General features: G+C 41.6%; 1 protein-coding gene across 3 annotated transcripts in view; it reads left to right on the top strand.

Moving 5' to 3' along the window:
- Positions 1–7,805: 7,805 nt before the first annotated feature.
- METTL27 (methyltransferase like 27) overlaps positions 7,806–13,922 on the top strand; it is a 40,819-nt gene continuing 34,702 nt past the window's right edge. For 2 of the 3 annotated variants that reach the window (XM_069944698.1, XM_069944700.1), the window contains exon 1: positions 7,830–7,869. The gene's annotated coding sequence lies outside the window, so the exon portion shown is untranslated. Of the gene's footprint in view, positions 7,870–13,922 lie in introns of all 3 variants that reach the window. The other variant, XM_069944699.1, reaches the window with a different exon arrangement.

Here is a 13,922-nt window from a genome sequence, read left to right as displayed (position 1 = left end):
GTACCACATTTTTTAATTTTTCTTCATTAAAAGTAATTTAATTCTGTTTCCAAGAACAGGTTTTTCAAGAATGCAATTTCCACTAATGATCGGAAACCGCATTTGAAAAGCATTTCTACCTAGAAATAAAAAAAAAATTAAAAAAAAGAAATACAAAAAGATGGTTGTAACTAGAACACGTTCATATTTGGTGTCCCCAACACAATTCATTGTGAATTGGGAAAAAGTCTAGAATTATTATTAATTGTAGTTTCATATACTCTTTCACTTATTTCATTGTATAATATGTGATATTATATTATGTGTATTGTTATATTATGTGATATACATGGGCATTAGGATATCCTATGGATATGCTATCAATGTGTGATCAATGGAGTCTGAATCTTAGGGACCTACAAGTGAAGGATTGTAAACGTGAAACTTATTAACAGCTAATAGCTATTTTCTATGGTATATAGACACTAACAGACATGTTTTTGGGTACAGAGGGTGGCTGGGGTGAATTTTCCACATCATGGAACAAACATTTACCCCTTGTGACCTATGACCATTTATTGTCAGAATTCACTATTGAATTGACTATTGTAGCATTAATCCCATATAATTTCATATATACTCCATAATATATACATCTTTGGAGAATTTCTCACAAGTTATAACATTTATGTTTTTATTTAAAGATTTATTTAAAGTTGGTCCCTTTAATTAAAGGGGTAGTTCTTACAAATCATCTCATGCCAGAAAGTCCCAGAGATTTGTAATTTACTTCTATTAGAAAATCTCAAGTATTCCAGTACTTATCAGCTGCTGTATGTCCTGAAGAGAGTGGTGTATTCTTTCCAATCTGAGGAGCAAGAGAGGTTTTCTATGAGGATTTGCTACTGCTCTGGACAGTTCCTAACATGAACAGAGGTTATACATGACTCCCTGCAGGACAGACAGCAGCTGATAAGTACTTACTATTGAACTAAATTACAAATCTTTGACACTTTCTGGCACCAGTTGTTTTAGCCCTTTAAAAAAGAACATCTAGCCACAACATGTTGCTCATTTTCTCATGTCACATTGTGTATTGCATGGAAAATCAATTATATAAATGAGTGACCATGGAATACATGATTGTGCCAAGTCATGCTACCCATGCTAGAGGATTAAGATAGACCCTAATAGGCATATTAAAGTTTGTTTGGCTTTAACAAAAGTTTAGCCTTAGCCATGGATATAACTGAAAGCCATCACTGCCATGGTCACTATGTACTCTTGATAAAAGGCATAATGGGGGTATGTATTTTGTTATTTGTTAATAACCTAACCATCTGATGAGAAAACAGGATTTGTCACCTGAGGCAATGTTTTTGTCTTATTTGGAAGAAGCACCAATGAGGCACAAAAAGTGTACATTTTGTTTAACATGGGCTTCAATCTTCAGGGGTATTCTTAGGAACTGTTTTCTATTAGGGTTGAAAAAACTTCAAGCACACCCGGGTTCCCCCATACTCCAGCATGCAGTATTTCATTATGTATTCCTCAGGGAACAGTTTAATAGTAAAGAACTAGTCTTAACCCCCTCACTTCCTTGCCACCACTATCTCTATGTCAGTCCCCTGCTGCTCTCCACTTCCTTGTGCCTGTGTCACACAAGGACCTTCAAGCTCAACCAGTCAGTGGTTGCAGTGGTGCCCCACACGCCCATTGATTGGCTGAGCAGGGAGGTCCTGGTGCAACACAAACACAAGAACAGTGGGGATTACATGAAGAATGCAGTGGCAGGGGAGTAATGGTGGGTTTGTTTTTTCTACATAGAGGTTTTTTCCATCCGGGACCCCTTTTTTTACAATCGCCACGGAGGGCATGGGTGAAAACGATTACATGGATTTACCTCCCCAACTCCAGAACTTCCTCCTGCATCCCGCCGCTTCAGTCCCCATTCTCTGGCCACTTCCTGGTATGAGACAGGCCACATCTCAGGCCCATTCAGCCATTCAGCAGCCAGTAGTGGATTATAATAGGGGTGTTTCGGGCGGCAGCCCGGGGCCCTGAGCTCCTGGGGGCCCATGACCACCCAAAAAGACTTATACTTTCAGTGGTGTACTGTCTCCTGGCTACACTTCTGCCATGATTTTCAAAAAAATCACTGTTTTTTATAGCAATTTTGCACAAATCAGGACATCATGACATTATATGTCCTGTACTATGAACGCCAGGCTAGTGCTGCCATAGTTACAGTGGGGTGGGGGGCCCAGGCTTGGTGAACAGCCCGGGGCCTATGATAAAGTTAATCCGCCCCTGTCAGCAGCAGAGGCAGGACACCGCTATAGCTGCTGAATGGCTTAGTCTGTCCGTGTCACATCACAAGTCCTGTCTCAGATCAGGAAACGGCCAGAGACCAGGGACTGGAGCAGTGGGATGCGAGCGGCAGCACTGGAGCCGGTGAGGTAAGTAGATGTAATTGTTTTCACACCTACCCTCACTGGTGATTGTGAACAAAAGGGGCCCCGGCCAGAGTGCCCCTTCAATTGTACCCTGAGTAGTTAATGAAAAATTCTCTTGAAAATCCCAGAGTCAACCATTAAGAGAAGAGAAACAGCAGTGATCAGCAAGAAACTATGGGCATTTTTTAAATATTATGTAGATTACTTACTTATCATAGCCAACGCTGACCTGTAGAAAGAAAAAGCGGAGCCACAATATAATCCATTGCACAAAGCTAAATTGTGCCAGTACAGACAGTACAGTGGGATATCTCAACCATCACCTTACAGATATGCCTTTGATTACTCTAATCCACCACAGTTCCATTAGGTTTAATGCACACTGTAGCATAAGAGAAATAATACAAAGCTGTCTTAAACCACTTTAGATGATGTAATGATAGCAGCTCAATGTTAATTTCAGCATGTGTTCTCTTACAGCCCATGCCAACTCTTCAGATGGTAAGAGATGTGAAAAAAAACTTGATAGAAAAATTATAGCGTGCCGACTTTAAACTGACCAAAACCAAATGGTCACGATGAGAAAACTGTTTTTGTATCCAAACTCTAAATTCAATAAACTTCCATGTTTTGTTCTTTTTTTTTTCCTGCAAAAATATTTTTATTAGTGTTTGTTCATGTTTTTCCTAAGATATTTGGTTTGGACTGTATGCAATTTTTCTTGGCTTCCTATTTCATTCATAATGTATATCAATGTATAATATTCATCTAAATACAAGGAAATGAATGTCAGCTGTTATTCTCTTCTCTCTATATGAGCACATAATGTGAAGAAAGCCTAAAATGACTAATAAACAGTATGTGCAGATTATGGAACTGATAACCTGGACTATACCCAAAATGTTCTCATTTACTTTTTATATAGGGTTCTCGCTAAGTCACATAATAAGATGAGTCTCCTTTAAAACACCCTGTATCTAGTTAACCTGCAGCCTGAGGCAAGCACTGAAAGAACACAATCATCCATTTCACCTATAATCATTTGCATGAGGTTAGCATATGCTATAAACACATTATAGTATGGAATATTTCTCATTATTTGGCCAAATTGGGTGTTAAGAAAGCAAACTTAGAGCCATAAATTTAACTTTTAAGCAATAAATTTCCCTATATCATTTAACGTTATATCCCATATTCATAGGCCACCAAGACTGCTGCCTTTGGTGGCCCATCACTCATATTAGATGGGGATCTACACCAAGAGCATTTCTACTGGAAATTTAAGATTTCCCTTGTATAAGTAAATCAGATGTTAGAACAGGAGCCAAAAATGGACATTATATTATATTACTTACAAAGTTTCATGCTTGGCATATATAGTTGTTATATATGAAAGAACTATGCAACTAACATCCATTTAAGAAAACTGTATAAAGTTAAAAAAAAATGTAAATCAAGAACCACATAGAAGATTAGACATAGAAGCCAGCACTACATCATTATAAAATATTTATTAGGGTGCGTTCACACCTACAGGATCCACAGCAGATCTGCAGCAGATCCGATGGTGCAGATTTGATGCTGTGTTCAGTTATTTAAATGAAATCTGCTGTGGATCCGCAGCAGAAAATACACTGCGGATTCGGTAAGTGTGAACGAACCCTTAATCTTTATTAAGGTTCAGGGAAGAAAAAGAGCGCTGCACCTCACACCTATGGCTGATACTAGTGCCCTTAGGCTAAATAAAAAGCACATCAGAATTTTGTGTATGAATTGATCAAGCCATACTGCCCCATGTACCATCGTGCAGGTATCTGATACACATGGGTCCCTACACTAAGTCCACCCCGTGCCAGTCAGTGGCCACCAACCCCGCAGGCGTGCACAGTCAGGGAACGGGGGCCATGGGACGGCCCTGCGACCCCCATGCCACAGGACCAGACCCAAAAACACCACACCAGAACCCGGCCAGCACCGCCGGCGGAGAAGGTCGCCCCCAAACAGCACAAGTCTGGATGAGGTATTGCGCTCACCATAGCTGCTGCAGTCAGAATGGGAAAAGACAGGAGGGATTAAAACCATGTGCACTCAGGTGTCTCCTGCTAATTGCGGTCATGTGGGCCTCACCAGGAGGAGTGCAAAACACAGAGAAAAGAGAGAAACAAAATGCGGTTCAGGGAAGAAAAAGAGCGCTGCACCTTACACCTATGGCTGATACTAGTACCCCTAGGCTAAATAAAAAACACATCAGAATTTTGTGTATGAATTGATCAAGCCATACTGCCCCATGTACCATCGTGCAGGTATCTGATACACATGGGTCCCTACACTAAGTCCACACTGTGCCAGTCAGTGGCTACCAACCCCGCAGGCGTGCACAGTCAGGGAACGGGGGCCATGGGACGGCCCTGCGACCTCCATGCCACAGGACCAGACCCAACAACACCACACCAGAACCCCGCCAGCACCGCCGGCAGAGAAGGTCGCCCCCAAACAGCACAAGTCTGGATGAGGTATTGCGCTCACCATAGCTGCTGCAGACAGAATGGGAAAAGACAGGAGGGATTAATCTTTATTAATCCACATTAAAACGGCTACCAAAGACTGATGTGTTCCCGGTTTCCATTACCTTTACCTATAGAGGGACATTTTTGAAGACCAGCATACAAGTACACCCGGCCCAAATTACCCTGCCGGATTCACTAAGAGGCACATACACTGTTCTGACCTGCTCCTACTGTACAGCAGGCACAGAAATCAGCCATGATTTACAGCTGTCAGCAGGAGTAAATCATTGTAAATGTGGTGACTCCCCCCTACCCCCCCCCCCCCACCACCACCACCTTGCTTGGGAGAAGCGGGGAATCTGTGCCTTCTCTCTGGCGTAAATCTCCGCTAGATTTACATATATATATATATATATATATATATATATATATATATATATATGTATATATACTTGGCACTTGGTTTCATCAACTATTAAGGACATGTTTTAGATTAACTACTAATAAAGACAGGAGCAGGTTTACTGAAACCATTTTAAGTGCAATACAGAAGGTCACAGTCTCTTTCAATATAGGTGCAGTCACAACAATAATACTCCTGAAATCACTTGACAATAATTGAGATCCTTTCATACTGTAATGTAGGCCCCACCTAGTGGGTATAACTAACCAATCAGTTGACCCCTAAGCAAACCTAGCAAGTTGAAGTGGAGTTTTTTTTGGCTTTAAGCACTTACCTAACTACTGACCGAAACCTGGAGTGATCATCAGGATGGAGAAGAGAATAGCCACCCAGCTTAGATAGGGTTGTCCCTGTGGTCCCCTTTTGACCTCAGTCTCACTGTCAGCCCTTGTGTTTCCCATCCTCTCCATTCCTGCTATAATGTTGCCGCACTTACACTCAGCCATTCGCACTGCTGTATAGAAAAGTTACTGTCACTGTCCTCCTGCACAGCTCTCACTTCCTGATTGGTCCATGCTAAACACACCCCTTCCCCATTGCTGTCATGTGACCACACAGACCTCTGAATAGAGAAGCCCTGCTTCTCTATTCTAGCCTGTTGTACTATGCTACTGCATTATAGGGCTCTGCAGTTTCATCCTGTATCTACAAACTGCTGCTGTGTTATCAGGGATATGCAGTTACTGTACATTATACACCACATGCTGATTGCTATACTGTACAGTAACTTATATTATGACATATTCAGCAGTTTCTAAATATTTGTTTCATTTGATTTACATGTTATTCAGTATAAAAAAAAATATTATTTTGGGGGTGTGGAACCAATTGTCAGCATCTCAATGATTTCTTAGAGGAAAATTTGCTTCATTTTAAGAGTGATTTGGTTTACAACCACGGTCCTGGAATGAATTATGCTCGTAATCCAAGGCACCACTATATATATATATATATATATATATATATATATATATTCATATAATATAGCTGTGTAGCAACCCAGAGGGAAAGCAGAAGGCTTCACCTCTTGGGTAGACTGAGACCTGTAGTTACATGTTGGTCATAATGTCACTCTCAGCCAGGGGCGGATTAACATTACCATAGGCCCCGGGCTGTTCACCAAACCTGGGCCCCCCACCCCACTGTAACTATGGCAACACTAGCGTGGTGTTCATTGTACAGGATAGATAATATCATGATTAATTGATTTTTGGGGAAAAAATTGTGGTGAAAAAGCAGTGATTTTTTGAAAATCATGGCAGAACTGTAGCCAGGAGACATTACACCACTGAAAGTATAAGTCTTTTTGGCTGGCCATGGGCCCCCCTGGAGCTCTGGGCCGCGGGCTACCGCACAAAAAGGAGCTATTCTCATCCACTACTGATTTATGCCAGCTAGCAGGTGTAGAGTGTGGGAGTTATAAGGTGTTCACTAGCAGGATTTATGTTTCCCATGCCAGTCTTACTAATTTCCCCACTTTAACTAAAAAAAAGGGGGGGGGAATCTAAAGCATACAGAGGGATTATTTTCAAAAATGCTCTCTTCCTAGTAAAGTCTGTATAAAGACCTTTCTATTCTAGGTATTGTAAAGTAACTAACACATAATCAACTACTCAATAATTAAGTGATGTTTAAAGGTACCAATGTGCTGTATATTATTCCGATGCAATACTTCCACTGGATGAGGATCATCTAGTCTACATCTGACGCCAAAGCACCAAAAAGTGTTTGAGGATAAGCTACAGCAGAACATGAAATGAGATTTGCCAAAATACCAGTAAAATATCTGCCAGAATAGACTGGGACGTTTCCTCCATTAGTCTATGCGACAGTCACCTGCACATGGTGATTAATTTAATGCTGCGTTTACACGGAATGATAATTTGCCCAATCGAACGATTAACGATTTCAAAGTAACAATGTATTTTTCATAACGATCAGCGTTTAGACGGAACGATATATCAATTGGAAAAATCGTTATTGCTGTCATTTTTAAGATCGCTTAAACCCATATCACACATAGGGTAAAGAGGTGAAAGACTGTTTACACGAAGCAATTTGCACATTTTTGAACATGTTGAAAGATCAAAATGAACGATTTCTCGATCGTCACTTGATCGTTCTGTGGTTACACGAGCCGATTATCGCTCAAATGCAATTGTTATCGCAAAATTCAAACGATAATCGCTCCATGTAAACACAGCATAACACTGAGCAATCTACACTCTACTAGAAAGGAAAGTGTTAAATAGTCAAAATCTCCTTAGGGAGGAGGGCGTATTAGAATGTCCCTTTAACCCTTCTGTTTCCAGAGTGCATAGCTGACATTGTGTTTGCCCCCAGACTGTTTTCAAGTCTGAATGAGCCAGCCTGCTGTGAAAGGCAGGATTTCCTAGTTCCCAGTGCATGCTGGGAGCTGCAGTGAATACGGACATGCCTACAAGCCTGACATCGTGTTTTCAAGGTATTGTACTGACAAATACTGTCGTCCATGGTGTCAGCATATATCCTGGAGTGATGGCTTACCTCAGCTGTCAGGAGCTTCAGATCTCCGGCCAGGAAAGGACACATAAACTCCATTAACTTTTCATTATCATTGTATCTATTTGTTATGAAAGACCAGCAGCTGTCAGTCCATAAATTCCAGTACACGAGAGAGAGATAAATTATGAATGTTGTGGAAGTTCATTATTACCAAGAGTCTCTGTCCACGTTTTTGTAATATATGTTATGAAAATTGGATTAGCCCTTTTACAGAATGAACCTCGTAAACAGCCCTTCTTGGCTAAAAAACGGGACAGAATTTTTTTTCCAATGCCAGAAAACATAGCAGAAAAGATTGGCAGAGCTGTGCGGTGCTAGCCAGTGCTGTCTATCCTCCAAAAGGGTTCTCTAGCCTAAATAGTTTGTGTCTATTTTTCACTTGCTCCATTGTTTTATGATATATGAAAACAGGCACAATCTATGTGTCTTTTCTGGCTTGGACATCTCAGTTTACGCCAAGGCGCATATTTCTTGTCTGTTTTTTATTATATAAATCGATATTGTACATAACAGCCCTGAAAAATGTGCTGTGGCCAAACATGCAGGGAAAAAAAAATCTCATGTTTTGTCTATTGGATAATAAAGTAACCACTCTTCTCTGCCAAAACCACTCGCTTTTCATGTTTCACTTGTCACACAATAAAGGAGAAGTCTCCATCTTTTTTAGACATGGTATTAAGATGCCAAGGTTAATGGTGTGTACAGGACTGTGCTTGGCATAGATGAATTGTACCGGAATTATGATGCAAAATATGGAATTGTTTTAGAATGTTCCGCCATAACAACGATTCTAGATATGAAAACCATCTCCCTAAATTACAAGTAAATTTTAGGTCATATAGCAGAACAGGACATAAGGCTCTTGGGGGTGTACTATGAAACTGTAGGCTGTATGGGGTGCTTTCAAAAAGTGGATGTCCTACCATTAGAACTGTCAACCGCCAGGACCCCACACAATTTGTAAACTGGAGACTAGAGTTGAGCGCATCTCTAGCATGCTCGGATCCATCTGGACCCAAGTGTTCAGCTTTTGATAACCAGTGGTTGCAGAAGTCACTGCAGCCACTGGTGATTAAATGCTGCACACTTGGGTTTGGACAGATCTGAGCATGCTAGAGATCGGATATTTATATTTTTCATCTTGATAGGAACCACAAACAAACTAAAAGATAGCACTAAGGCCTCATGCACAAAGCCTTTTACTGCTTTGTTGTACACAGTGCACTTAGAGTGCATGCACTTTTAGGCTATGTTCACACAACGTTATTTTTCAGTAAAGAACAGACACTGATTGCAATGTCAATGCAATGCGGTACGCTGCGTGCACACATCGTTATTTTAATGCCCGTTCTTTAGAACGGGGGTTAAAATGATGTACAAGACTATTATAATAGTTGTTCACACAATGTAAGGCTATGTGCAGACTATGTAAGAGATCGGCCATTCTGTGACCTGGTCGGGTCGCGGAGCAGCCGGTCTCTGAATAAATCATCCCGGACAGTACTGCAGTACCAGAGTTCTGATGGGGGCGCATCTGTGTGCACCCGCATCAGAACTCTCCACTGCACACTGCACTCCACTGCACGGCCGGAGCCGCATGCTCCATAGTGTACACTGACATGGTTTTCTGCAGCAGCTATTCACTGAATAGCGGCCATAGAAAACTGACATGTCAGTTGTTTGTGGCGCCGCTAGGGATTCCACTAGGGATTTTACTATGTGTATATGCTTCGGCCGGCATCCCATAGGCAGCAAGGTATTGTATATTTTTGTAATAATCACTCGTAATTACGAAAATATACGAGTGTGAACATAGCCTAAAGATGGATGGCGGGGGTACTTTACATTGAAGTGAATGGTTAATTGATTTGCAGGCACACCCGATGGTGCCCGCAAGTCAATTGTACAAAAAGAACATTCCTGCAGCCAATGCAGAGGTATCAGCTGCAGGAGTGTCCTGAATGCAGCCCGGTGGGCAGGAGTTTCACAGCGTTCATTGCTACATTAAACGCTGTGTGAACATAGCTTTATTGTTACTTTGATTTCTTGCATTTTCTGTCTAAATGTGGCATGCTCTGTTTGACACTGTGTCATTGGAACTATTCTCCTGTAGAAGGATTGCTAAATATAGAAAAATACAGATTAAAGCTACTGCATGCCCTCCATGCACTTCTGTGAATGCTCCATGCATAATGCTCTACTGCGTACATGGAAAATCCAACTGTTTGTGTAAAGTCCAAGTTGTTTCATGGGAATCCGCATTATGGTACTGCATGACTAAAGTGCAGTCTTCTCACTTTTATGCATGCTGCTAGGGTATATTCACATACTGTATGGCAGGTTTCTTGCAGAAATATCTGCAACTTAAAAATCTGCCACATATTAATATATCTTTGAAGTTTGGCAGTGGCGAAGTACCAAGCATGATGTACATACAGGGATCTTATGCGATAGAATTGATGAAGGGAAATGTGTCCTCAAAATCTATTATACATATAAACAGAGGCACTGCACTCCCAGAAGATTGTATGCTGGTGAAATTTTATTCAGAAGAAAATCATAAACCACAATCCAACCAGATCAAGTTGTACGAATTAAAGTAGAGAAGTAATGCTACGGGCCCGTAGCATTACTTCTCTACTTTAATTCGTACAACTTGATCTGGTTGAATTGTGGTTTATGATTTTCTTCTGAATAAAATTTCACCAGCATACAATCTTCTGGGAGTGCAGTGCCTCTGTTTATATGTATTATGGGATTGAGGAATCCCTCTGCACGAGCACCCAACAACACGATTTAGGGTGTGCGGACTGTTGTTGTTTCACAATCACTCAAAATCTATTATGTGATAGAATTTATAATTTTTCTATGTTAAACTAGGACAATAAAAAGGACATTATGCATGTAAGTACATGGATGGTAGAAGTAGACAATGCAAATTTATTGTAATGCTAAATGCTCATACACCAATCCATAATAAGTCAACCATAGACTTGGGTCTCATACTGTGCCTCTGACTGCTCTGGGGCTGTACAGAAACAGATTATAGGGTAGAATACCTTGGTGGGGGAGGGGGCCCCATATGACAGCATAGATTGGGAATTATAGGAACTATGTGAACCAACATACAGGCTCTATGTATAGGAGACACTAAAAGATTAAACTGCAATGATCCAATCTGATAAGTCTGCACTCTGCAGCCCAAGTGCCCAGGATCATAATTCAGTCCTCTGCCCATACTGGCCAAATATGTGAATTTGTTTTCTAGTAAAAGCATTTAATAATTGTAGCAAATTTTCAGCATAGTATATGGAGAACGTGACTATATTGTCTAAAAAGCCAAAGAATGCAATGCAAGTTCTTTACAAGGTAAAAGAAATCACTCAACTCTTAGAAATGACTTCTTGAACTGTGCAGAGCCAGCACATTTACGACAGATCAGTTCTCTATTAAAGCTCTTGAGAAGATCTAAAGTTGGGAAAGCCACATCAATAGCCTTCCAGAAAGTAAACTTTGACTTCAAGGCTTTGTTCCAATATTTTAGTCATATCTGGAAGATGTAAAGTTTTTGGAATTTATATAAATGGAGACTTTTCATTTCAATTGGAAATAATCCATATGGATATTTTAACATAGCGTTTAACACATATGTTTAATGTAGAGCAACGTGGTTGTCATCAGCTTGGTGGATACATGTAGAACTAGATGATGATAACAAGTTATGACAGCATCTACATCACAACTACTCCTATACCCAATACTTTTTTTCCCCTTGATTAGACTGGTTTATATAACAATGTACCTCCTAAGCTATGACACACTATACAGGGGCCAATCTATCCACCATTGAGAGTTGATTTATCTATTTGAGACACAAGCTGCCAATCACAGCTCAGGCTGGGTGACATCATGGAGACCCAACGGCATCCCGAGGCACAGCTGAATCAACAATATGTTTGTTTAACTGACAGGTCTGCTGACCTGTCAACTGTGAGTTGCTTAGGTGTTTTGGTTAGGGGAGCAGGCCAATCACATCCCTGACCGGCTCCCTGGTCCCCTATATAGTTCAGTCAGTATCTGCATTGGACCCTGGCTATTAAGTCTAGTTCTCCTAGCAAGCTCAACATTTGTGGTGGTCGGCCGGTAGCCGGTTAAATGGTTCGCCACCTCGGGGGAGCTTAGGGTCACTTAGGCACTTGTCACAGTGCCCTGGAGTGGTGTTAGACCCACCCCAGGCTGTTGGGACCCCCACACACATTAAGAGAGGATAGCCCAAGTGTTCTGAGATGTGTAAATGCAGGTGCTTAAGGAGTAGACTAGAGTCTTGTGCGTTTTAGTAAAATTAAAGTACATTACTGAAGGACAACTTAGGGCAAACAATACACATGATGAAAACAGTGCAAATCTTAACAGAGAACGTAGGTACTGACAGTTGAGGTGAGACCAGTGCTTGTAGAAGTAGGTGCTTTGTAGTAGAGAGAGCAGAGGAGTTGCCAGAGGAGCCCTGCCCAATGTAGTAAATGTCCTCTGCCAGAACAGGTGTAGAAATAGAAGAGATAAGAGAATACCCATACTCACGGATGCCTATACTGGCTCTGAACCGCCTTATGCCCCTTAGTTGCGGGATTACCGTCCTAAGTGGGTAATATGAGCCCCAGACGTCGGTTATCTGGGTGTTGAAGACTCCTGAGGTGCGATGTGCAGTAGGATACGTAGACCTTTTCACAGTAGCTTTGTCCTACTGGGGTCCTGCACATTTTAGAGATATCCCTCGTGTGGGAAAGGTGTTTCCTATTTGGCTTCTCTCCCCTTTGTAGAGCTTAGCATGGTTATTTTAGGGTTTAGTAGGAAAACTTTGTAACTTAGCAGGTTCTCACACATCCGTCCGCTTGCACCTCCAGCCACTAACCAACTAACTTCATCCCACCAAGAACTAACTCCTCCTACAGGGGCTGTGTTAACCCCCTGTGAGTGGTGGGGCTGAGTGTATGTGAGAGAGAGAAGACAGGATAGGACAGAGGAGAACTAGCACCTCAGCACATAACATGTGGTACAAAACAATTTAACTCTTCCACTCCTTCAGGTCTGCAATAAGTTGAGACAGTAGTTACACCTAGTGGGGAAAACACACTACATCTCCACTACATCTCTACTACATCTACTACATCTCCCACTTGTGTGAACCTGAGGGAGTGACTTACTAAGGTGCCATTGACAGCACCCTGTGGTGGGACACCACACATTCCCTGCAGTATTTTCTGTGTTGCTTCTCTGGTTTATCGGACCCCTGCATTCGTACCTTGACTTTCCTGGTTTTCTGCCTGCCCTGACCTTTTGGATTAATGACCCAACTATAATATTTGACTCTGATTTGGTACCTCTACTGTCCTCTATTAGTGACCTCAGCTTTCTGACCCTTCTTTATTGTGTGTGTCTGTCTTATCTGCATTTAGTGTGACACATATTTTAGGTCAGCGACTGTTGCCCGGTTGTTCGCAGCAGCTTAGGGCTGATGGTGGCAAGTAGGCAGGGACTAGTGCAGGGTCCACTGTCTGTGTCTTCCCCGTCCTTTTCCTGGCCCAATGGTACCACTGTTTGTAACACCTATGCTAGATTGACTGACAGAGGTGTTCAAAGTTGGCCGTTTTGCAGTATTGTGCTATTCAGGTGAACAATGCTGTAATACTGCTATGAATGTTCCTGTTTGGACCTTGGCGCAGTCCTCGGTTTGTAAGATACAACCGAGACTGCCCTTTTTCCCGTGATTCTACACTTTTATGTTTGTATAACATTTATGTCTGAACCTGGTATGAACACTGTCTTATTCCAGCCCTTGCTGGGTGGTGATTAGCGGGGTTCCACCACACCCATGTCCACCTGTTTAGTTCACTGGCAGGTTTAGAGATAAACTTTGTTGCTTCTTTTTCTCTGTGATTGACGGATCTTATAGCCAGTCAGTTTCCTTGTTGTCAG

The sequence above is a fragment of the Dendropsophus ebraccatus genome, chromosome 11 (genome assembly GCF_027789765.1).
Source record: "Dendropsophus ebraccatus isolate aDenEbr1 chromosome 11, aDenEbr1.pat, whole genome shotgun sequence".
Taxonomy (NCBI): Eukaryota; Metazoa; Chordata; class Amphibia; order Anura; family Hylidae; genus Dendropsophus; species Dendropsophus ebraccatus.
The sequence above is the reverse complement of the archived record's forward strand: the minus strand, read 5'-3'. Positions and strand labels throughout refer to the sequence as shown.